Consider the following 26580-nt stretch of genomic DNA (forward strand, 5'->3'; position numbering starts at 1 on the left):
AAGTGTCATGTAGTCAACGTTCACATAACACCACTAGAGGAGAGACAACATACATCTCATCAAAATATCGAACGAATACCAAATTCACATGACTACTAATAGCAAGACTTCACCCATGTCCTCAGGAACAAACGTAACTACTCACAAAGCATATTCATGTTCATAATCAGAGGGGTAATAATATGCATAAAGGATCTGAACATATGATCTTCCACCAAGTAAACCAAATAGCATCAACTACAAAGAGTAATCAACACTACTAGCAACCCACAGGCACCAATTTGTGGTTTTGATACAAGATTGGATACAAGAGATGAACTAGTGTTTTGAGATGAGATGGTGTTGGTGAAGATGTTGATGGAGATTGACCCCCTCCCGATGAGAGGATCGTTGGTGATGACGTTGGTGATGATTTCCCCATCCCGGAGGGAAGTGTCCCCAGCAGAACAGCTCCGCCAGAGCCCTAGATTGATTCCGCCAAGGTTCCGCCTCGTGGTGGCAGAGTTTCGTCCCATAAGCTTGCCCACAATTTTTTCTAGGGGAAAACCCTTCACATAGCAGAAGATGGACACCAGAAGCCCACCAGGGGGGACAGGAGATAGGGGGCGCGCCCTACAGGGGGGTGCGCCCCCTGTCTCCTGGACAGGGTGTGGGCCCCCTGGCCTACTTCTTTTGCCCAAAAATTCTTATTAAATCTAAAAAGTTGTTTTGTGGAATCTCGGGTCTTTTGGGGTTGTACAGAATAGGTTTCCAATGTTTGCTCCTTTTCCAGCCAGAATTCCAGCTGCCGGCATTCCCCCTCTTCATGGTAAACCTTGTAAAATAAGAGAGAATAGCCATAAGTATTGAGATATAATGTGTAATAACAGCCCATAATGCAATAAATATTGATATAAAAGCATGATGCAAAATGGACGTATCAACTCCCCCAAGCTTAGACCGCACTTGTCCTCAAGCGAAAGCCGAAATCGAAAAATATGTCCACGTGTTTAGAGATAGAGGTGTCGATAAAAATAAAATACGGACATGAGGGCATCATGATCATTCTAATAACAGCAACATATGTGGATTTTGTCATATGATTTCTTATGTTCAAGTAATAAGCAGTTCACAATGTCAAGTATGGTTCAAAAACTTCATTGGGAACTAACAAACTATAATCTCAATCATTGAAGCAATTGCAATTTATCGTAACATCGGTAAGAGTCAATAATAGAGCTCTTCAGCAAGCTCATATACTCAACTATCTCGTAGTCCCCTATAATTGTTAACACTCACGCAATACTTGTGGTTATAGAGTTTCAGCCGGACACTGAGAAGGATAGGGGCTTATTGTGTTGCCTCCCAACATATTCACCTTTAGGTGTTGTCAACAATAATAGCCTATGCCAACTTACATCCAATTGGATATATGTATCATGATCTTTCAAACACGAGGAGCTTGCCAAAGGATAAAATGAAAAAGGGAAAGGTGAGGATCACCTTGACTCAAGCATAAAGTAAAAACATAAAGTAAAATATAGGCCCTTCGCAGAGGGAAGCAGAGGTTGTCATGCGCGTTTAGGGTTGATGCATAAAGTCTTAGTGCAAAAGAACGTCACTTTATATTGCCCCTTGTATGTGGACCTTTATTATGCAGTCCGTCGCTTTTATTACTTCCACAACAAGTTCGTACAAAGTTTATTTTCTCTGCACTAATAAATCATACATATTTAGAGAGCAATTTTTATTGCTTGCACCGATGACAACTTACTTGAAGGATCTTACTCAATCCATAGGTAGGTATGGTGGACTCTCATGGCAAAACTGGGTTTAAGGATATTTGGAAGCACAAGTAGTATCTCTACTTGGTGCAAGGAATTTGGCTAGCATGAGGGAGAAAGGCAAGCTCAACATGTTTGGAAGGTCAATGACAACATACTTTAACTGAGATGTCAGAAAACATAAACCATTACGTTGTCTTCCTTGTCCAACGTCAACTCTTTTAGCATGTCATCCTTAATGAGTGCTTCACAATCATAAAAGATGTCCAAGATAATATATTTATATGTGAACCCCTCTTTCCTTATCACTTCCTATTAATTGCAACGATGACCAAGGCTACGTTCATCAACTCTCAACAATTTTTATGCCTCATGCTTTCTATGTGTGAAGTTATCACTATCCATAAGATCAATATGAACTCTTTTGTTCTTTCTACTTTCTCAAGATCATAGCAACATAGCAAAGCCCTTGACTCAACACTAATCTTTATTATAGATAGCACACGGACCTGATTACATAAAGATATCGCAAAGCAAAACTCAAAATTACTTGATATCAAAACTTCGATCTAATAGACCAAGATACTACTAAAAGGATCGAACTAAATAAAGCGGTAAAGATAGGAGTGTGATGGTGATAAGATACCGGGGAACCTCCCCCAAGCTTGGCAGTTGCCAAGGGGAGTGCCCATACCCATGTGATTATTTCTTCGGAGGTGGTGAAGTAGGAGTTGTTGATGATGTAGGCTTGTCATCCGTCTTCCAAGGCATAGGCTCTCCATCATAAAAGGATGATAGAGTCTCCAGGATCCTTAAATCTGCAGCCAAACTCATTCGCTTGAATCTATATTCATACACACAGTTCTGGTTTGCATGTCATAAATCTGGGCTTGGAGGTGCTCGATTTGCTCTTGAAGCTTGAATATGGTCTCCCCAATGACTTTGGCATCCATCTTGTGGTTGTTGGTGAACTCCATGATCATCATCTGGTTGGTGTTGAGTCCACGCTCCACAATCCCTTGGCACTTGAAAACTTCTTGCTCCATGGCTTCGAGCTTTGTCTCCACGCTCCCGGTACGCCTTGGTCCCTCCACATCACGGATGTGCAACACCCCCTCACGCATCTCAATGGTTTGAGGGTGATGCAGCACCTCCGCAAGATAGGGGTTGATAACCCTCTCGAAAAACTTGTCCTTAGGAGCGCTTGGAGATGACATGATGCTCTAGATTTGAAACAGAAACAGCTCGAAACGAAAACAGAGGATATTTGCATGATACGGTGGTCAAAACCTTTGGGAGTATATATAATGAATTTTTACCGACAAAAATATGTAACATACAAGAAAACGGAGTCCGGGAAGCACACAAGGTTCCCACGAGACAGGGGGGCGCCCTACAGGGGGGCGCGCCCTCCTCTCTTGTGGGAGCCTCGTGCCCCTTTCGGACTACTTCTTTCTTCCTAAAATCCTTAAATAATCCAAAACTGATAAAAATTGCCACTAGAGTTGTTTTGGAGTCGGTTTACTTACCGTACCACGTACCTATGCCTTTTCGGAGTCTGGGACGTTCTGGAAAGTGTCTCTTATGTATTCCTCAGGGGTTATGGTTTCAATAATATTTGTCTCAACATTGATAGGATTATCTGAAATATAATGTTTAATTCTTTGACCATTTACCACCCTCGGATTTGTGCCTTCGAAGTTATTGATTTTTATAGCACCGGAACAATAGACCTCCTCGATAACGTAGGGACCTTCCCATTTTGAGATAAGTTTTCCTGCAAAAAATCTTAGACGAGACTTGAACAATAACACATAATCTCCTACGTTAAACTCACGCTTTTGTATTCTTTTGTCATGCCAGCGTTTGACTTTTTCTTTGAAAAGCTTGGCATTTTCATATGCTTGGGTTCTCCATTCATCAAGTGAGGTAATATCAAATAACCTTTTCTCACCGGCAAGTTTGAAGTCATAATTGAGCTCTTTAATAGCCCAATATGCTTTATGTTCAAGTTCAAGATGTAAATGACATGCTTTTCCATAAACCATCTTATATGGAGACATACCCATAGGATTTTTGTATGCAGTTCTATAGGCCCATAATGCATCATCAAGTTTTTTGGACCAATTCTTTCTAGATCTATTCACAGTCTTTTACAAAATTAATTTGAGCTCTCTATTGCTCAGCTCTACTTGACCACTAGACTGCGGGTGATAAGGAGATGTGATTCTATGATTGATATCATACTTAGCAAGCATCTTACGGAAAGCACCATGAATAAAGTGTGAACCACCATCAGTCATAAGATATCTAGGGACTCCAAACCTCGGAAAAATAACTTCTTTAAGCATTTTAATAAAAGTGTTATGATCAGCACTACTAGTTGGAATAGCTTCTACCCACTTAGTAACGTAATCAACAGCAACTAAGATATGTGTATAACCATTAGAGGCAGGAAAAGGTCCCATATAATCAAAGCCCCAAACATCAAACGATTCAAGAACAAGAGAATAATTCATAGGCATTTCTTGACGTCTACTAATGTTACCTATTCTTTGACATTCATCAAAAGATACGACAAACTTACGAGCATATTTGAAAAGAGTAGGCCAATAAAAACCAGATTGTAGTACCTTGTGTGCAGTTCTATCTCCAGCTTAGTGTCCTCCATAGGATTTAGAGTGACACTTGCGTAGGATTTGTTCCTGTTCATGCTTTGGCACACAAGTCTAATAATACCACCTACTCCTTCTTTATAAAGGTGTGGATCATCCCAGAAGTAATGTCTTAAATCATAAAAGAACTTTTTCTTTTGCTGGTATGTGAAACTAGGCGGTATATATTTAGCAACAATGTAATTAGCATAATCAACATACCAAGGAGCAGTACGAGAAGCATTAACGACCGCTAATTGTTCATCAGCAAAGCTATCATCAATAGGCAGTGGGTCATCAAGAACGTTCTCTAACCTAGACAAGTTGTCTGCAACGGGGTTCTCAGCTCCCTTTCTATCAATAGTATGCAAGTCAAATTCTTGGAGCAAGAGAACCCATCTAATGAGTCTAGGCTTAGCATCTTTCTTTTCCATAAGATATTTAATAGCAGCATGATCAGTGTGAATAGTAACTTTGGAATCAACAATATAAGGTCTAAACTTATCACATGCAAACACAACTGCTAAGAACTCTTTTTCAGTAGTAGCGTAATTTCTATGGGCAGTATCAAGAGTCTTACTAGCATACTGGATAACATTCAATTTCTTATCGACTCTTTGCCCTAGAACAGCACCTACAACATAATCACTAGCATCGCACATAATTTCAAAAGGTAAGTTCCAATCAGGTGGCTGAACAATAGGTGCAGTGATCAAAGCCTTCTTAAGTGTTCCAAATGCTTCTACACAATCATCATCAAAGACAAAAGGAATATCTTTTTGTAATAAATTAGTCAAAGGCCTAGAGATTTTAGAAAAGTCCTTAATGTACCTCCTATAAAAACCGGCATCACCAAGGAAACTTCTTATACCTTTTATGTCCTTGGGACATGGAATATTTTCAATAGCATCAACTTTGGCTTTATCAACTTCGATACCTTTCTCAGAGATCTTGTGCCCCAAGACAATGCCTTCATTAACCATAAAGTGACACTTTTCCCAATTCAGGACGAGACTAGTGTCTTCGCATCTCTGCAAAACTCGATCAAGGTTGCTCAAACAATCATCAAAAGAGGATCCATAGACGGAGAAATCATCCATGAATACCTCACAAATCTTTTCACAAAAATCAGAAAATATAGCCATCATGCATCTTTGAAAGGTAGCAGGTGCATTACATAAACCAAAAGGCATACGTCTATAAGCAAAAGTACCAAAAGGGCAAGTAAAAGTAGTTTTAGATTGATCCCCCGCTGATACAGGTATCTGAGAGAAGCCAGAATAACCATCTAGAAAGCAAAAATGTGTGTTTTTGGATAGCCTTTCTAGCATTTGATCAATAAAAGGTAAAGGGTAATGATCTTTCTTAGTAGCTTTATTTAACTTACAGAAATCAATTACCATCCTATAACCTGTAATAATTCTTTGCGGGATCAATTCATCTTTATCATTAGGAACAACAGTAATACCTCCCTTTTTAGGGACACAATGGACAGGGCTTACCCATTCACTATCAGCAACGGGATAAATAATACTTGCCTCAAGGAGCTTTAGTATCTCCTTTCTTACCACTTCCTTCATTTTGGGATTTAATTGTCTTTGAGGATCTCTAACTGGTTTGGCATCTTTCTCCACTGAAATTTTGTGTTGACATAATGTGGGAGTAATGCCCTTAAGATCATCCAGAGTATATCCAATAGCAGCTCGGTGCTTCTTCAGAGTTTTCAATAATCTTTCTTCTTCTTTCTCTGAAAGGTTAGCACTAATAATAACAAGATATATTTCTTTTCCATCAAGATAAGCATACTTAAGATTATCAGGTAATGGTTTGAGTTCAAACATGGGATCACCCTTGGGTGGAGGAGGATCCCCAAGAATTTCAACGAGAAGGTTATGTTTCAGCATAGGTTCTTGTTTAAGGAACACTTCATCTATTTCTTCCCTTTCCTTCATAAACATATCGTTTTCATGGTCTAGCAAATATTGTTCTAACAGATCAGTTGGTGGAACAGCAATGGAAGCAAGAACAATAATTTCATCCTTACTACATGGTTCCTCTTGACGGTGTTGTCTATGAAATTTAGAAAAGTTGAACTCATGAGACATATCACCTAGACCAATAGTAACTACATCCTTTTCGCAATCTATCCTAGCATTAACGGTGTTCAAGAAGGGTCTACCAAATATAATGGGACAAAAGCTATTTTGTGGGGAGCCAAGAACAAGAAAATCAGCAGGGTATTTAGTTTTCCCACACAAGACTTAAACATCTCTAACAATTCCCATTGGTGAAATAGTATCTTTATTGGCAAGTATAATTGTGACACCAATATCTTCTAACTCAGCAGGTGCAATATCGTGTTTAATTTCTTTGTATAAGTCAATAGGTATTGCACTAGCACTAGCACCCATATCACATAAGCCATGATAACAATGATCTCCTATTTTAACAGAAATAACAGGCATGCCTACCACAGGTCTATGTTTATCTTTAGCACATGGTTTGGCAATTCTAGCAGTTTCATCACAGAAATAAATAACATGCCCATCAATATTATCAGACAAGAGATCTTTAACAATAGCAACATTAGGTTCAACTTTGATTTCCTCGGGAGGTGTGTAAGTTCTAACATTGCTCTTACGAACAACAGTCGAAGCTTTAGCATGATCTTTTATCCTAACAGGAAAAGGAGGTTTTTCAACATAAGCAGTAGGAACAATAGGATCACTATATGTAATAGTCTTCTCTTTGACTGTAATAGGTGCATCTACTTTCACTTCAACAGGAGGATTATATTTAAACCACTTCTCTTTAGGGAGATCAACGTGAGTAGCAAAAGTTTCACAAAAAGTAGCTACTATCTCAGAGTCAAGTCCATACTTAGAGCTAAATCCATGGAAAGCATCTGTATCCATAAAAGATTTAACACAATCAAACTTATGTGTCATACCTGACTCCTTACCATCGTTGGAACCCCAATCTTCAGAGTTGCGTTTAATTCTTTCCAATAAGTCCCATTTGAAATCAATAGTCTTCAGCATATAGGAACCTACACAGGAAGTATCGAGCAAGTTACGATTATCAACAAAAAGTCGAGCATAAAAATTCTAAATAATCATTTCCTGAGAGAGCTCATGATTGGGGCATGAATACAACATTGACTTAAGCCTCCCCCAAGCTTGAGTGATGCTTTCTCCTTCGCGAGGCTAGAAATTATATATGTAATTACGATCACAATGAACAAGATGCATAGGATAGAACTTCTGGTGAAATTCCAACTTCAATCGCTTATAATCCCAATATATCGTATCATCACATAGCCTATACCATGTCATTGCATCTCCCTTCAAAGATAAAGGGAAGACCTTCCTTTTAACAACATCATCGGGAATACCCGCAAGCTTAAATAATCTACAAACTTCATCCACAAAGATGAGGTGTAAGTCGGGATGCAATGTTCCATCTCCTGCAAAAGGATTAGCTAGCAGTTTTTCTATCATACCCGAAGGAATCTCAAAGTGAATATTTTCATATGGTTTAGTAGGTTGAGGAGAATCTCTTTGCTCTTCTGGTTGGGGTGAAGGTACCCCAAACAAGCCCCTCAAAGGATTAGTTTTCATAGTGACAAGTAACAGAAAATTTCAGCACACTATATAAATGTTTCCTTACCAAGTTCCACGCACCAAGAGCGCTACGCTCCCTGGCAACGGCGCCAGAAAAGAGTCTTGATGACCCACAAGTATAGGGGATATATCGTAGTCCTTTCTATAAGTAAGAGTGTCGAACCCAACGAGGAGTAGAAGGAAATGATAAGCGGTTTTCAGTAAGGTTTTCTCTGCAAGCACTGAAATAGTAGGTGATAGATAGTTTTGTGATAAGATAAATGGTAACGAGCAAAAGTAAATAAAGTAAATAAATTGTAGAAAGGTGGCCCAACCCTTTATGTAGCAAAGGATAAACCTGGACAAATTCTAATAATAAAGAAGAACCTCCCGAGGACACATTGGGAATTATCGTCAAGCTAGTTTTCATCACGTTCATATGATCCGCGTTCGGTACTTTGATAATTTGATATGTGGGTGGACCGGTACTTGGGTACTGCCCTAACATGGACAAGCATCCCACTTATGATTAACCCCTATTGCAAGCATCCGCAACTACAAAAAGGAGTATTAAGGTAAACCTAACCACAGCATTAAACATATGGGTCCATATCAACCCATAACGAAGCAACGCATAAACTAGGGTTTAAGCTTCTGTCACTCTAGCAACCCATCATCTACTTATTACTTCCCTATGCCTTCCTCTAGGCCCAAATAATGGTGAAGTGTCATGTAGTCGACATTCACATAACACCACTAGAGGAGAGACAACATACATCTCATCAAAATATCGAATGAATACCAAATTCACATGACTACTAATAGCAAGACTTCACCCATGTCCTCATGAACAAACGTAACTACTCACAAAGCATATTCATGTTCATAATCAGAGGGGTAATAATATGCATAAAGGATCTGAACATATGATCTACCACCAAGTAAACCAAATAGCATCAACTACAAAGAGTAATCAACACTACTAGCAACCCACAGGTACCAATTTGTGGTTTGATACAAGATTGGATACAAGAGATGAACTAGGGTTTTGAGATGAGATGGTGCTGGTGAAGATGTTGATGGAGATTGACCCCATCCCGATGAGAGGATCGTTGGTGATGAAGTTGGTGATGATTTCCCCTAGGGAAGTGTCCCCGGCAGAACAGCTCCGCCAGAGCCCTAGATTGATTCCACCTCGTGGCGGCGGAGTTTCGTCCCATAAGCTTGCCCACGATTTTTTCTAGGGGAAAACCCTTCATATAGCAGAAGATGAACACCAGAAGCCCACCAGGGGGCCCAGGAGATAGGGGGCGCACCCCACAGGGGGGCGCGCCCCCTATCTCCTGGACAGGGTGTGGGCCCCCTGGCCTACTTCTTTTGCCCAAAAATTCTAATTAAATCTAAAAAGTTGTTTCATGGAGTCTCAGGTCTTTTGGAGTTGTGCGGAATAGGTTTCCAACGTTTGCTCCTTTTCCAGCCAGAATTCCAGCTGCCGGCATTCCCCCTCTTCATGGTAAACCTTGTAAAATAAGAGAGAATAGCCATAAGTATTGAGATATAATGTGTAATAACAGCCCATAATGCAATAAATATTGATATAAAAGCATGATGAAAAATGGACGTATCAACAACCCCGCGCCTCGCAACCGCAGAAGGGATCCTCGTGATCCCATAGGTGTCGTTTCCAACCGACACTAGGCCTTCCCTCTATTCTGGCTTTCTGTAGTTCAGTCCACAGATACAACCCTTTCATTTGATACTAATGCATACTTAGCATAGATCTGATGCTTGCGAGTACTTTGGATGAGTACTCACGGTTGCTTTGCTACCCCCTTTTCCCGCCTTTTTTTCTTTCCGGATGCAACCAGATGGTGAATCCCTGGAGCCAGATGCCACCGCCGATGGATACTGCTACGTGAAGACCGCCGACGACCAGGAGTAGTTAGGAGGTCCCAGGCAGGAGGCCTTGCCTCTTCGATCATTGATGTTTGTGCTAGCCTTCTTAAGGCATCCTTGTTTAACTTATATCTGTACTCAGATATTGTTGCTTCTGCTGACTCTTGTGTATCGAGCTTGTATTCGGGCCCTCGAGGCCCCTGGCTTGTAATATGAAGCTTGTATTATTTCATTTTGTGTTTAGAGTTGTGTTGTGATATCTCCCCGTGAGTCCCTGATCTTGATCGTACACATTTGCATGTATGATTAGTGTACGATTGAATAGGGGGCGTCACATTAAATGTGGCATCACTTTAGCAGTAGCATTGCTTGACTTGACTGCTGGCGTTATACTAACAGCAAAGAAGTGGCAATAAGAGCATGGGAGGCCCATTCGAACAGTGGGCGCACCAGTATGATGTACCTCCACAGACGCAGAGTGGTGAGGAAGGTATGGTTGCCCAGAGTAACAAATATCCAGGCAACATATGTGGATTACGTCCCATTTTTGTTCTCTTTAGCCACCTTTTTCCTATGTGAGGACAACAAACCGATCGACCTGGTCATTCTCTATTGCGTTGTCATGCCTTTCTACCCTTCTTCAACCAAGAGACATGAGACTCGTTCCTTAGCTACTGATTTTCCCCTTTTCAACCTAGATGCGGGTTCGATGCCTACTCTCTTGGACAGTACAGTCTCCCTTCCTTTCCTTATTCAACCCAGACATGGATTAGTCTGCATGAAGTAGGGTTTCCTTTAATACTGCAAATTAAGGTTTTCATCTGCGTGACCAGCACAACAGAGAATAGCAAATTGGGAAGATGGTGGAGTGGAAAAAGATCCACATGCAGTGATGTGGCAGATGGGGCAATAGAACAAGGTATGGTCCGATAAGAGGTAGCATACCTGAGGGTCGGCGGAGTGGCTTCGCTCGTGGTCGTCCTCCTCCGCACACACTACGACAGTGAGCTTGGGGATGGAGGCCATCCCGCGCGGGCGCTAGGTCTGAGAGGACGGCCTTGTCGTCAGTGCGTGACCTCGCTCGCGAACGACGAGTGCGTCAACGCTGCACGTCCTTTTCTTCCCTGGTGGATCTATGACCAATGGTGAGGAGGGAGAGAGAGGCCGTCTTTTTAGATCTAGAGAGAGGGTGATAGTGTGAGAAGTAAGTGGGAAACCCTTAGCAAGAAAGCGCTGAAGCTCCAGCCTATATATCTTTTTTATACTACTAGTACTAGAGGTAGAGTAGTGGTAGAGTAGTTTAAATTTTCTCTGCATACAGTACCAGTTAGTCGTGCTTCAAAACTGAATGGCACGCCATTGAAAAAATAAAGGTCGATAACTAATGCGGCACCTCGGGCCAATGCGGCCAGATCGCATTTTGCACGAGAAATTACACACCATGTTTCATTCACATGTGGTCCCGTTCCAACATGTCAGTGAGACGACGGCGAGTCCTTTTCTACTAGTATTTCTGAACGGACGTGTAGGCCGGGGCGCCTCTTTGTGTACCATGGCAAACTGGCAACTATCCACCAACTCTTCGCCTTTCCCTCTCGATTTGGAACTATTATCACACGCTCTTCCTCCCTCCTCCATTTGCCTTCACCCTTCCTTCTGCCATTTTTTGATCGTCTTCTCCATGGAGGGAACAGGCCGGAAACGACCCCATTATTCTTGCCCCGATCTGAAAGATGACGTGGTGGAGGAATTCATTGATCGGTGTGACGTCATCACCTCGGCTAGCATGGTAGGTTCGTTCAAGACCATTCTCGACTCAACTAATAACATCATTACAAGGAACCCAAGGGTCCAGGAGCGGTTTGATCTCCCCTATCTTCTTCGCCGTGACCCTGATGACTGGCGCAGGGACGATGGAGGCTTCGCCTTGTGCAAGTTGATGCCACTTGATAATGATACGTATGATGTTAAGATGCCATCGCTTGACGACAAGGATTGGGTAGGCGCAAATGGAGATTGGGTCGTTTATATAGGGTACAACTGCGAGTGGGAACTTGTGAATGTGTACACTCGTCACCGGGTTCCACTTCCAAAAATCTCAGCAGACTGCCCAGAGGTTGAGCACACCGGTACTCTACGCACGTTAAAATACGATCATGGTGACTGTCTTCTATGGAAGATAGCAATTTGTCGAGTTCCCAACCGCTCTTGGAATTACAGGAACTATGTAGTTGTTGCTATCTTCGACAAGCTTGTTTCCGTCCATCGTGGTTCGACTGGATGGATATTGCTCAAAAATCAGTTTCTGTACACGGATGTGCATTGTGATGCAATTCAATACGAGGGTCTTGTGTTTTCTTCCACCACTCATGGCACTGTTTTTGCATGGGATCCTCGTAGTTTCGGTACGTTTATCTTCCATCGTAATTATAATTGTTTCATCCACATGCATGCGGGTTAGCAAGTTTCCCTTTACTAATTAACCTTCTTGTTTTCCAAGGTCCTGTGAACATTCCACCACCTATACTTGAAAAAATTTATAACCAAGGGGGAGATGACGATGGTGATGATCACGAGCATGAGGACGAGCAGGGCCCATATACTCAGTGGCACCTGACAACTAATTCCGATGGATCACCCCTTCTTGTCTGTATACAGCCCACTGCTGATGTTACTACTAAGGAAGCAGGTGTTGTCTCCCATGGTCGCACTCTCAGGACCTATTCCAACACCCGTTCAATGGTATTTGGGATGGATACTAGTGTGCTAGTGCCAACACCTTCTCCCTGGTACAGAATTGATAGTCTTGGAGAAAACTCGCTCTTCCTTGGACAAAACTATCCAATGATGGTGAAAGGCGATCCAACTGCTATTGATAGAATGTTACTACCATTTATGAGAAGCAACTGTATCTATACCTCGGAAATTTTGGTGGTTCCCTACCCTGGTACTGATATAGTAGGTCGCTTCAGCCTAGATGATCAGTCATGCGTTGTTCTCAAGATTGACAATAGATGGCCCGTCCCAGAGAATCACTTGTGATTCAAAGCAAGTGTTTCCAACGTCGTGGATTGGTTGATTTGAAGTTCATTTCGTTGCTTGTTATTTGTTGTGTGATGAAAACTTTAGTATTTATAACGTATCCTCATTGTCGTTGTGGTTTGATGACCTGTTGTATGTGATAAAATGATATGCCTGTGATAAACTTACTAAATTTATGAATGGCTTTGGAGTCGCTTCTCTGAGTGAGTGCTGCGACAAGGCAAAGAATATATTTTTTGAATGCATAATTGTACATGCATTGCAATAGGTTATCGGATGAGGCCAATCAACAATAGTAGTACACTATTTGTACTAGCTTCACAGGCTTCGTGCGTCGGGCGGGTGTTTTTACTGTAGCCATATGTTAATGTGTTCGCTGTATGTAACTAGCACCTGGAATCCTCGATACTACTACTATATAGGTAGTAGGAGTAGTAGGGTGGCATGGGCCAGAACAAGCATTCACGTCCAGGAGTACGACACACGCCACCAGCACGACTTCCATCTGACACCATATTTCTTGGAGTCCGTGCTAGAGCAATCTCTTCAACCTCGTCGTTTCTCTAACTCAGCCATCGCGCGGTGGGTGAGGTGGGGGTTTGCCGACCATCGGTTTCCTCAACTGCGGTCCCACTTGTAAGGCCAACTCCAACGCATGACCCCAAACGGAACTCCGTTTTGCCCGAATTCTGTCTGTTTGGGTAGGGCAATGGGGTCGTGTCTGGGCCATTTCTCGGATGCGGTGGCCGTGCGCCGAACGCGCGGACGCATCCCGTCCGCGTACATTTTTATTTGCAAACACATATCTTTTTTTTATCATTGATTTTTTGGTACATGGAAATACATCACCAAAATATTGACCAGAAAAGCAAGACCAAAGAAAACAAGAACCGCAAGAATACATTTTAGAAGATATCCAACTTCCATAACTGCTCCTGTAAGCTGGATTAGTGCCTTCTCGGTGCATTCATTGTTAATCTGCAGAGGCTCGATCTTGCGTGCTTCTTTCTTCTTCGAGTGTAAAGAAGTAGACGTTGCTTCCTCGCATCTATTCTCATGTCTAGCCTCTATTCTATCAACAAGTGTACTAGTCTCATCTCTAGTCTCTATGCTAGCTAAAAGTGCTAGAACATCTACTAAATTGCGTTCTGTCAATATATCGATGTACTCTTCTTCCCAATACCAAAACTTGCATCCATTCTACACAATAAAATTTTAAGTTCGCACAACTAGTCTAATCCGAGAGCACAACCAAAGATTTGGTCGGGTTCTTCCTCGTTTTGCCGACACGTGGGACATCCAGCATCCAGGTCGTGTCATGCAAGAAAATAGAGTGGTAGTTGAAGCCACGTGATGTGCATCTTGGGTTAAACTGTAAATAGAATCTTACTACTCTTGAGTAACTCCAAAAGCAGCCACTGAAGATCTTTATTGAAAGATGTGTAGGTTCAGTGGGTCCTCTTGTGTTTTCACTCACATATGGGACCGCATATGAGCAAACAGACGATGGGCTCTGCACGTCCGCTGGCTGGCTGAGAAGAGAGATAGAGCAAGGCTGAGCACGGACTCCAGGAAATTTGTTCTATGTAACCAGCACCTCGATATAGGTGATATGTCCATTTTGCATCATGCTTTTATATCAATATTTATTGCATTATGGGCTGTTATTACACATTATATCTCAATACTTATGGCTATTCTCTCTTATTTTACAAGGTTTACCATGAAGAGGGGGAATGCCGGCAGCTGGAATTCTGGCTGGAAAAGGAGCAAACTTGGAAACCTATTCTGCACAACTCCAAAAGACCTGAGACTCCACGAAACAACTTTTTAGGTTTAATAAGAATTTTTGCGCAAAAGAAATAGGCCAGGGGGCCCACACCCTGTCCAGGAGACAGGGGGGCGCCCCCCCTATAGGGCGCGCCCCCTATTTTCTGGGCCCCCTGGTGGGCTTCTGGTGTCCATCTTCTGCTATATGAAGGGTTTTCCCCTGGAAAAAATCATGGGCAAGCTTACGGGACGAAACTCCGCCGCCACGAGGCGGAACCTTGGTGGAATCAATCTAGGGCTCTCGCGGAGCTGTTCTGTCGGGGACACTTCCCTCCGGGAGGGGGAAATCATCACCAACGATCCTCTCACTGCGAGGGGGTCAATCTCCATCAACATCTTCACCAGCACCATCTCCTCTCAAAACCCTAGTTCATCTGTTGTATCCAGTCTTGTATCAAAACCACAAATTGGTACCTGCGGGTTGCTAGTAGTGTTGATTACTCCTTGTAGTTGATGCTATTTGGTTTACTTGGTGGAAGATCATATGTTCAGATCCTTTATGCATATTATTACCCCTCTGATTATGAACATGAATATGCTTTGTGAGTAGTTACGTTTGTTCCTGAGGACATGGGTGAAGTCTTGCTATTAGTAGTCATGTGAATTTGGTATTCGTTCGATATTTTGATGAGATGTATGTTGTCTCTCCTCTAGTGGTGTTATGTGAACGTCGACTACATGACACTTCACCATTATTTGGGCCTAGAGGAAGGCATAGGGGAGTAATAAGTAGATGATGGGATTCTAGAGTGACAGAAGCTTAAACCCTAGTTTATGTGTTGCTTCGTTATGGGTTGATATGGACCCATATGTTTAATGTTGTGGTTAGGTTTACCTTAATACTCCTTTTTGTAGTTGCGGATGCTTGCAATAGGCGTTAATCATAAGTGGGATGCTTGTCCATGTTAGGGCAGTACCCAAGTACCGGTCCACCCACATATCAAATTATCAAAGTACCGAACGTGAATCTTATGAACATGATGAAAACTAGCTTGACGATAATTCCCAATGTGTCCTCGGGAGCTCCTTCTTCATTATTAGAATTTGTCCAGGCTTATCCTTTGCTACATAAAGGATTGGGCCACCTTGCTGCACTTTATTTACTTTATTTACTTTTGCTCGTTACTATTTATCTTATCACAAAACTATCTATCACCTACTATTTCAGTGCTTGCAGAGAAAACCTTACTGAAAACCGCTTATCATTTCCTTCTACTCCTCGTTGGGTTCGACATTCTTACTTATCAAAAGGACTACGATAGATCCCCTATACTTGTGGGTCATCAAGACTCTTTTCTGGCGCCGTTGCCGGGGAGCGTAGCGCTCTTGGTGAGTGGAACTTGGTAAGGAAACATTTATATAGTGTGCTGAAACTTTCTGTTACTTGTCACTCTGGAAACTAATCCTTTGAGGGGCTTGTTTGGGGTATATTCACCCCAACCAGAAGAGCCAATAGATGCTCATCAACCTACTGAACCTTATGAAAATATTCACTTTGAGATTCCTTCGGGTATGATAGAGAAACTGCTAGCTAATCCTTTTGCAGGAGACTGAACATTGCATCCCGACTTACACCTTATCTTTGTGGATGAAGTTTGTGGATTATTTAAGCTTGCAGGTATTCCCGATGATGTTGTCAAAAGGAAGGTCTTCCCTTTATCTTTGAAGGGAGATGCAATGACATGGTATAGGCTATGTGATGATACGAGATATTGGAACTATAAGCGATTGAAGTTGGAATTTCACCAGAAGTTCTATCCTATGCATCTTGTTCATCGTGATCGTAATTACATATATAATTTCTGGCCTCGCGAAGGAGAAAGCATCACTCAAGCTTGGGGAGGCTTAAGTCAATGTTATATTCATGCCCCAATCATGATCTCTCTCGAGAAATGATTATTCAGAATTTTTATGCTCGGCTTTCTCTTGATAATCGCAACCTACTCGATACTTCCTGTGTTGGTTCATATATGCTGAAGACTATTGATTTCAAATGGGACTTATTGGAAAGAATAAAACGCAACTTTGAAGAGTGGGGTTCCGACGATGGTAATGTTGGGGAACGTAGCAGAAATTCAAAATTTTCCTACATGTCACCAAGATCTATCTATGGAGAAACCAGCAACGAGGGGAAGGAGAGTGCATCTACATACCCTTGTAGATCGTTAAGCGGAAGCGTTCAAGAGAACGGGGTTGAAGGAGTCGTACTCGTCGTGATCCAAATCACCAGAGATCCTAGTGCCGAACGGACGGCACCTCCGTGTTCAACACACGTACAGCCCGATGACGTCTCCCATGCCTTGATCTAGCAAGGAGAGAGGGAGAGGTTGAGGAAGACTCCATCCAGCAGCAGCACAACGGCGTAGTGGTGGTGGAGGAGCGTGGCAATCCTGCAGGGCTTCGCCAAGCACCGCGAGAGAGGAGGAGTACTTGGGAGAGGGGGAGGGTTGCGCCAGAACTTGGGGTTGAGACTACCCTCCCACCCCTCCACTATTTATAGGTGGGGGGAGAGGGGGCCGGCCCCCCTAGATCCCATCTAGGGTTGGGGGCGGCGGCCAAGGGGGGAGGAGTGCCTCCCAAGTCAAGTGGAGGCCCTCCCCCTTAGGGTTTCCCCCCTCCCATGCGCATGGGCCTTGGGGGGGCTAGTGCCCCTTGCCCATTAAGGCTAGGGCGCCCCCCTACAGCCCATGTTGCTGTATTGGACGTGGTGGAACAATTTCCGGACCTCCGGAATCCTCCGGAACCTTCTGGAAGCTTCCCGGTACAATACCGGAAAAACCCAAACTTTTCCCGGAACCCGAACAACAACTTTCCATATATAAATCTTTACCTCCGGACCATTCCGGAACTCCTCGTGACGTCCGGGATCTCATCCGGGACTCCGAACAACATTCGGTAACCACATACTAACTTCCTTTATAACCCTAGCGTCATCGAACCTTAAGTGTGTAGACCCTACGGGTTCGGGAACCATGCAGACATGACCGAGACGTTCTACGGTCAATAACCAACAGCGGGATCTGGATACCCATGTTGGCTCCCACATGTTCCACGATGATCTCATCGGATGAACCACGATGTCAAGGACTCAATCAATCCCGTATACAATTCCCTTTGTCTAACGGTATTGTACTTGCCCGAGATTTGATCGTTGGTATGCCGATACCTTGTTCAATCTCGTTACCGGCAAGTCTCTTTACTCGTTCCATAACACATCATCCCGTGATCAACTCTTTTATCACATTGTGCACATTGTGATGATGTCCTACTGAGTGGGCCCAGAGATACCTCTCCGTCACACGGAGTGACAAATCCCAGTCTCTATTCATGCCAACCCAACAGACACTTTCGGACATACCTGTAGTGCACCTTTATAGCCACCCAGTTACGTTGTGACGTTTGGTACAACCAAAGCATTCCTACGGTATCCGGGAGTTGCACAATCTCATGGTCTAAGGAAATGATACTTGACATTAGAAAAGCTTTAGCATACGAACTACAATATTCGTGGTAGGCTTAGGATTGGGTCTTGTCCATCACATCATTCTCCTAATGATGTGATCCCGTTATCAACGACATCCAATGTCCATGGTCAGGAAACCGTAACCATCTATTGATCAACGAGCTAGTCAACTAGAGGCTTACTAGGGACATGGTGTTGTCTATGTACCCACACATGTATCTGAGTTTCCTATCAATACAATTATAGCATGGATAATAAACGATTATCATGAACAAGGAAATATAAAAATAATAACTAATTTATTATTGCCTCTAGGGCTTATTTCGAACAGTCTTCCACTTGCACTAGAGTCAATAATCTAGCTCACATCGCTATGTGATTAACACTGACAGGTCACATCGCCATGTGACCAACATCCATAGAGTTTACTAGTGTCTAAACTAGTTCACATCATCATGTGATTAAGACTCAATGAGTTCTTGGGTTTGTCATGTTTTGCTTGTGAGAGAGGTTTTAGTCAACGGGGCTGCAACATTCAGATCCGTGTGTACTTCGCAAATCTCTAGGTCATATTGTAAATGCTGCTTCCACGCTCCACTTGGAGCTATTCCAAATGGTTGCCCCACTATACGTATCCGTTTTGCTACTCAGAGTCATTCGGATAGGTGTTAAAGCTTGCATCGACGCAACTCTTTACGTCGAACTCTTTATCACCTCCATAACCGAGAAACATATCCTTATTCCTCTAAGGATAATTTTGACCGCTATCTGGTGATCTACTCCTTGATCACCTTTGTACCCTCTTGCCAGGTATGTAGCAAGTCACACATCAGGTGCGGTACTTAGCATAGCATACTGTAGAGCCTATGTCTGAAACATAGGGGACGACCTTCGTCCTTTCTCTCTCTTCTGCCGTGGTCGAGCTTTCACTCTTAACTTCATACCTTACAACTCAGGCAAGACCTCCTTCTTTGACTGATCCATCTTGAACACCTTCAAGATTATGTCAAGGTATGTGCTCATTTGAAAGTACCATTTAGCGTTTTTGATCTATCCTCATAGATCTTGATGCTCAATGTTTAAATAGCTTAATCCGGGTTTTCCATTGAAAAACACTTTTCAAATAACCCTATATGCTTTCCAGAAATTCTACATCATTTCTGATCAACAATATGTCAACAACATATACTCATCAGAAATTCTATAGTGCTCCCACTCACTTCTTTGGAAGTATAAGTTTCTCATAAACTTTGTATAAACCCAAAATCTTTGATCATCTCATCAAAGCGTACATTCCAACTCCGAGATGCTTACTCCAGTCCTTAGAAGGATCGCTGGAGCCAGCATACCTTTTTGCATCCTTAGGATCGACAAAAACTTTCTGATTGTATCACATACAACCTTTCCTTACGAAAACTGGTAAGGAAACTCATTTTGACATCCATCTGCCAGATTTCATAAATGCATCTTGTGCTAACATGATTCCGACGGTCTTTAAGCATCGCTACGGATGAGAAAATCTCATCGTAGTCAACTCCTTGAACTTGTGAAAAAACTCTTCGCCACAAGTCGAGCTTCATAGATGGTGACATTACCATCCACGTCCATCTTCTTCTTAAAGATCCATTTATCTCAATGGCTTGCTGGTCAATGGGCAAGTCCACCAAAGTCCATGCTTTGTTATGATACATGGATCCTATCTCGGATTTCATGTCTTCTAACCATTTATCGGAATTTGGGCCCACCATCGCTTCTCCATAGCTCGTAGGTTTATTGTTGTCTAGCAACATGACCTTCAAGACAGGATTACTATACCACTCTGAAGCAGTACGCATCCTTGTCACCCTACGAGGTACGGTAGTGACTTGATCCAAAACTTCATGATCACTATCATAAGCTTCTACTTCAATTGGTGTAGGCGCCACATGAACAACTTCCTGTGCCCTGCTACATACTTGTTGAAGTGACGGTTCAATAACCACATCAAGTCTCCACCATCCTCCCACTCAATTCTCGAGACAAAACTTTCCTCGAGAAAGGACCCGATTCAAGAAACAATCCCTATTGCTTTCGGATCTGAATTAGGAGGTATACCCAACTGTTTTGGGTGTCCTATGAAGATGCATTTTATCTGCTTTGGGTTCGAGCTGATCAACCTGAAACTTTTCACATAAGCGTCGCAGCCCCAAACTTTTAAGAAACGACAACTTAGGTTTCTCCAAACCATAGTTCAAACGGTGTCGTCTCAACGGAATTACGTGGTGCCCTATAAAGTGAGTGCGGTTGTCTCTAATGCCTAACCCATGAACGATAGTGGTAATTCGATAAGAGACATCATGGTGCGCACCATATCCAATAGGGTGTTCCAGGCGGTATTAATTGTGAAACAATTTCCACAATGTCTTAATTGCGTGCCAAAGCTCGTAACTCAGATGCTCATCTCTATGATCATATCATAGACATTTTATCCTCTTGTCATAATGATCTTCAACTTCACTCTGAAATTACTTGAACCATTCAATAATTCAGACTTGTGTTTCATCAAGTAAATATACTCAACATCTACTCGAATCATCTGTGAAGTAAGAACATAACGATATTCACTGCATGCCTCAGCACTCATTGGACTGCACACATCAAAATGTGTTACTTCCAACAAGTTGCTATCTTGTACCATCTTACTGAAAACGAGGCTTTTCAGTCATCTTGCCCATGTGGTATGATTTGCATATCTCAAGTGATTCAAAATCAAGTGAGTCCAAACGATCCATCTGCATGGAGTTTCTTCATGCGTATACACCAATAGACATGGTTTGCATGTCTCAAACTTTTCAAAAACGAGTGAGTCCAAAGATCCATCAACATGGAGCTTCTTCATGCGTTTTATACCAATATGACTTACATGGCAGTGCCACAAGTAAGTGGTACTATCATTACTATCTTATATCTTTTGGCATGAAAATGTGTATCACTACGATCGAGATTCAATAAACCATTCCTTTAGGTGCAAGACCATTAAAGGTATTATTCAAATAAATAGAGTAACCATTATTCTCCTTAAATGAATAACCGTATTGCGATAGACATAATCCAATCATGTCTATGCTCAACGCAAACACCAAAAGACAATTATTCAGGTTTAATACTAATCTTGATGGTAGAGGGAGCGTGTGATGTTTGATCACATCAAACTTGGAAACACTTCCAACACATATCGTCAGCTCACATTTAGCTAGTCTCCGTTTATTCCGTAGCCTTTTATTCCAAGTTACTAACACTTAGAAACCAAACCGGTATCTAATACCCTGGTGCTATTAGGGGTACTAGTAAAGTACACATTAACATAATGTATATCCAATATACTTCTATCAACCTTGCCAGCCTTCTCATCTACCAAGTATCTAGGGTAATTATGCTCCAGTGGCTGTTCCCCTTATTATAGAAGCACTTAGTCTTGGGTTTGGGTTCAACCTTGGGTTTCTTCACTAGAGCAGCAGCTGATTTGCCATTTCATGAAGTATCCCTTCTTGCCCTTGCCCTTCTTGAAACTAGTGGTTTCACCAACCATCAAAAATTGATGCTCCTTCTTGATTTCTACTTTTGCTGTGTCAAACATCGCGAATACCTCAAGGATCATCATATCTATCCCTGATATGTTATAGTTCATCACGAAGCTCTTGCAGCTTGGTGGCAATGACTTTGGAGAAACATCACTATCTCATCTGGAAGATCAACTCCCACTCGATTCAAGTGATTGTTGCACTCAGACAATCTGAGCACAAGCTCAACGATTGAGCTTTTCTCCCTTAGTTTGCAGGCTAAGATAATCATCGGAGGTCTTATACCCCTTGACGTGGGCATGAGCCTGAAATCCCAATTTCAGCCCTTGAAACATCTCATATGTTCCGCGACATTTTGAAAACATCTTTGGTGCCTCAACTCTAAACCGTTTAACTGAACTATCACGTAGTTATCAAAACGTGTATGTCCGATGTTCGCAACATCCACAGACGATGTTTGGGGTTCAGCACACTGAGCGGTGCATTAAGGACATAAGCTTTCTACTGTCCGCATAATCGCTACTGTCAACTTTCAACTATATTTTTCTCTAGGAACATATCTAAATAGTGGAAGTAAAGCGCGAGCATACGACATAATTTGCAAAGATCTTTTGACTATGTTCAGGATAATTAAGTTCATCTTATGAACTCCCACTCAGATAGACATACCTCTAGTCATCTAAGTGATTACATGATCCGAGTCAACTAGGCCGTGTTCGATCATCACGTGAGACGGACTAGTCATCATCGGTGAACATCTTCATGTTGATCGTATCCACCATACGACTCATGCTCGACCTTTCGATCTCTTGTGTTCCGAGGCCATGTCTGTACATGCTAGGCTCGTCAAGTCAACCTAAGTGTTTTGCGTGTGTAAATCTGGCTTACACCCGTTGTATGTGAACATAAGAATCTATCACACCCGATCATCATGTGGTGCTTCAAAACGACGAACTTTCGCAACGGTGCACAGTTAGGGGGAACACTTTCTTGAAATTTTAATGAGGGATCATCTTATTTACTACCGTCGTTCTAAGCAAATAAGAGGCATAAACATGATAAACATCACATGCAATCAAATAGTGACATGATATGGCCAATATCATTTTGCTCCTTTTGATCTCCATCTTCGGGGCTCCATGATCATCATCGTCACCGGCATGACACCATGATCTCCATCATCGTGTCTTCATGAAGTTGTCTCGCCAACTATTACTTCTACTACTATGGCTACCGGTTAGCAATAAAGTAAAGTAATTACATGCCATTGTTTAATGACACGCATGTCATACAATAAATTAAGACAACTCCTATGGCTCCTGCCGGTTGTCATACTCATCGACATGCAAGTCGTGATTCCTATTACAAGAACATGATCAATCTCATACATCACATATCATTCATCACATTCTTCTTGGCCATATCACATCACATAGCATACCCTGCAAAAACAAGTTAGACGTCCTCTAATTGTTGTTTGCATGTTTTACGTGGCTGCTATGCGTTTCTAGCAAGAACGTTTCTTACCTACGCAAAACCACAACATGATATGCCAATTGCTATTTACCCTTCATAAGGACCCTTTTCATCGAATCCGTTCCTACTAAAGTGGGAGAGACTGGCACCCGCTAGCCACCTCATGCACCAAGTGCATGTCAGTCAGTGGAACCTGTCTTTACGTGTAAGGTCGGTCCGGGCTGCTTCATCCCACCGTTGAAACAAGATTGGTCTAGTAACGGTAAGCATATTGAACAAAATCAACGCCCGCAACTACTTTGTGTTCTACTCGTGCAAAGAATCTACGCAATAGACCTAGCTCATGATGCCACTGTTGGGGAACGTAGCAGAAATTCAAAATTTTCCTACGTGTCACCAAGATCTATCTATGGAGAAACCAGCAACGAGGGGAAGGAGAGTGCATCTACATACCCTTGTAGATCGCTAAGCGGAAGCGTTCAAGAGAACGGGGTTGAAGGAGTCGTACTCGTCGTGATCCAAATCACCGGAGATCCTAGTGTCGAACGGACGGCACCTCTGCGTTCAACACATGTACAGCCCGGTGACGTCTCCCATGCCTTGATCCAGCAACGAGAGAGGGAGAGGTTGAGGAAGACTCCATCCAGCAGCAGCACAACGGCGTGGTGGTGGTGGAGGAGCGTGGCAATCCTACAGGGCTTTGCCAAGCACCGCGAGAGAGGAGTACTTGGAAGACGGGGAGGGCTGCGCCAGAACTTGGGGTTGCGGCTGCCCTCCCACCAATCCACTATTTATAGGTGGGGGAGAGGGGGCCGGCCCCCCTAGATCCCATCTAGGGTTGGGGGCGGCGGCCAAGGGGGGAGGAGTGCCTCCCAAGTCAAGTGGAGGCCCTCCCCCTTAGGGTTTCCCCCCTCCCATGCGCATGGGCCTTGGGGGGCTGGTGCCCCTGGCCCATTAAGGCTAGGGCGCCCCCCTACAGCCCATGCTGCTGTATTGGACGTGGTGGAACAATTTCCGGACCTCCGGACCCCTCCGGAATCCTCCGGAACCTTCTGGAAGCTTCCCGGTACAATACCGGAAAAACCCGAACTTTTCCCGGAACCCGAACAACAACTTTCCATATATAAATCTTTAGCTTCGGACCATTCTGGAACTCCTCGTGACGTCCGGGATCTCATCCGGGACTCCGAACAACATTCGGTAACCACATACAAACTTCCTTTATAACCCTAGCGTCATCGAACCTTAAGTGTGTAGACCCTACGGGTTTGGGAACCATGCAGACATGACCGAGACGTTCTACGGTCAATAACCAGCAGCGGGATCTGGATACCCATGTTGGCTCCCACATGTTCCACGATGATCTCATCGGATGAACCACGATGTCAAGGACTCAATCAATCCCGTATACAATTCCCTTTGTCTAACGGTATTGTACTTGCCCGAGATTCGATCGTCGGTATGCCGATAACTTGTTCAATCTCGTTACCGGCAAGTCTCTTTACTCGTTCCATAACACATCATCCCGCGATCAACTCTTTGATCACATTGTGCACATTGTGATGATGTCCTACCGAGTGGGCCCAGAGATACCTCTCCGTCACACGGAGTGACAAATCCCAGTCTCGATTAGTGCCAACCCAACAGACACTTTCAGAGATACCTGTAGTGCACCTTTATAGCCACCCAGTTATGTTGTGATGTTTGGTACACCCAAAGCATTCCTACGGTATCCGGGAGTTGCACAATCTCATGGTCTAAGGAAATGATACTTGACATTAGAAAAGCTTTAGCATATGAACTATGATCTTTGTGCTAGGCTTAGGATTGGGTCTTGTCCATCACATCATTCTCCTAATGATGTGATCCCGTTATCAACAACATCCAATGTCCATGGTCAGGAAACCGTAACCATCTATTGATCAACGAGCTAGTCAACTAGAGGCTTACTAGGGACATGGTGTTGTCTATGTACGCACACATGTATCTGAGTTTCCTATCAATACAATTATAGCATGGATAATAAACGATTATCATGAACAAGGAAATATAATAATAATAACTAATTTATTATTGCCTCTAGGGCATATTTCCAACAGGTAAGGAGTCAGGTATGACACCTAAGTTCGATTGTGTTAAATCTTTTATGGATACTGATGCTTTTCGTGGATTTAGCTCTAAGTATGGACTTGACTCTAAGATAGTAGCTACTTTTTGTGAAACTTTTGCTACTCACGTTGATCTCCCTAAAGAGAAGTGGTTTAAATATAATCCTCATGTTGAAGTTAAAGTAGTTGCACCTATTACAGTCGAAGAGAAGACTATTACATATAGTGATCCCATTATTCCTACTGCTTATGTTGAAAAACCTCCTTTTCCTGTTAGGATAAAAGATCATGTCAAAGCTTTGACTATTGTCCGTAAGAGTAATACTAGGACCTATACACCTCCTGAGCAAATTAATGTTGAACCTGGTATTGCTATGATTAAAGATCTTTTGGATGAGGACTTAGATGTGCATGTTATCTCTTTTTGTGGTGAGACTACTAATATTGCTAGACCCGATACTAAGACACGTAGACCTGTTGTAGGCACGCGTGTTATTTCTGTTAAAATAGGATAATCATTGTTATCACGGTTTATGTGATATGGGTGCTAGTGCTAATGCGATACCTTATGATCTTTATAAAGAAATTATGCACGATATTGCACCTGTTGAATTAGAAGACATTGATGTTACTATTAAGCTTGCTAATAGGGACACCATTAAACCTATTGGGATTGTTAGAGATGTTGAAGTCTTGTGTGGGAAGATTAAATACCCTGCTGATTTTCTTGTTCTAGGTTCCCCACAAGATGATTTTTGTCCCATTATTCTTGGTAGACCCTTCTTGAATACTGCTAGTGCTAAGATTAATTGTGAAAAGAATATTGTCACCGTTGGCATAGATGGTATGTCTCATGAGTTTAATTTTGCTAAGTTTAGTAGACAACCTCGTGAAAGGGAACCACCTAGTAAGGATGAAATTATTGGTCTTGCTTCCTTTGCTGTTCCACCAACTGATCCGTTAGAACAATATTTTCTAGACCATGAAAACAATATGTTTATGAAGGAAAAGGAAGAAATAGATGAAGTGTTCCTTAAAAAAGAACCTATGCTGAAACATTACCTTCCCGTTGAAATTCTTGGGGATCCCCCTCCACCCAAGGGTGATCCTGTGTTTGAACTCAAACCCTTACCTGATAATCTTAAGTATGCTTATCTTGATGAAAAAGAAATATATCCTGTTATTA

The sequence above is a fragment of the Triticum dicoccoides genome, chromosome 3B (genome assembly GCF_002162155.2).
Source record: "Triticum dicoccoides isolate Atlit2015 ecotype Zavitan chromosome 3B, WEW_v2.0, whole genome shotgun sequence".
Lineage (NCBI taxonomy): Eukaryota > Viridiplantae > Streptophyta > Magnoliopsida > Poales > Poaceae > Triticum > Triticum dicoccoides.